The sequence below is a fragment of the Arachis ipaensis genome, chromosome B03, assembly GCF_000816755.2.
Source record: "Arachis ipaensis cultivar K30076 chromosome B03, Araip1.1, whole genome shotgun sequence".
NCBI lineage: Eukaryota > Viridiplantae > Streptophyta > Magnoliopsida > Fabales > Fabaceae > Arachis > Arachis ipaensis.
Window position 1 is genome coordinate 5,522,586 of NC_029787.2, and position 986 is coordinate 5,523,571.

Genomic DNA, 986 nt, shown 5'->3' on the forward strand with positions numbered 1-986 from the left:
TACTTTATCTATTTTTATTATAAAAAAAATATAAATATTAGTCTATTATGAGATAAATCATAATTATGCTAAGCCTCTTGACTCTTGTTACTTTGTTAATTAATTTTTATGTGCATAAGAACCACATGCGTGCTTTGTATACAAACAATCAAAATGCAGAAAAAGTAATATAGACTCAAAAAATGTGTATATGAACATGAAATATATTCTATGTTCTATATTCTATACACCCCTTTAGTTCACTCATTTGTGAAAAGTGACAAAGAAAAAAAGAATTTTGGAGGTTTCTTCCGTCCTATACTTTAATTTTATCATACATATAGGTCGTCTTAGATCAGCAAATCTCTTATAAAATACACTGAATCCAAAATTCCATAATCATCAGCTGGTGGGAGTCATCATAAGAAGAATTTTGAAAGCAATCACAGCCGTTTAGTTTTATGATATATAAGAGAGAAGTCACTTCTATATATATATGTTGATTGGTTGTTAAGTCAAGAAGAAGAGGTACTATTATCATTATTATTGATTATTAATATCAATGTATATTTTGTACACTAAATAAATATACAATAATGTTACGGAAACAAAAAAATATTTATTTAATTTAATATTTATTAATTATTGTAATAATTAATATATATTAAATAAGATAAATTTTTATTATTTTTGATTAATTCTTTTTGGTTATTAAATATTTTTAATAAGTATAAGTATAACGAGTTTATCCTACTTATTCGGAAATATTTGGCAACCAAAGAAAATCAGCCAAAAACAGTCATAACTTGCCTTATTTAGCATTCATTAATTGTTGCGATAATTGATTAATGCTAAATAAGGCAAATTCTGGCTGTTTTTTTTGTCTACCTAACATTATCTTTTTTTTGGTGAAAATGTAAGAACTTGCCTTATTTAGCATTAATTAATTATCGCAACAATTAATAAATGCTAAATAAGGCAAATTATGGCTGTTTTTGGCTGATTTT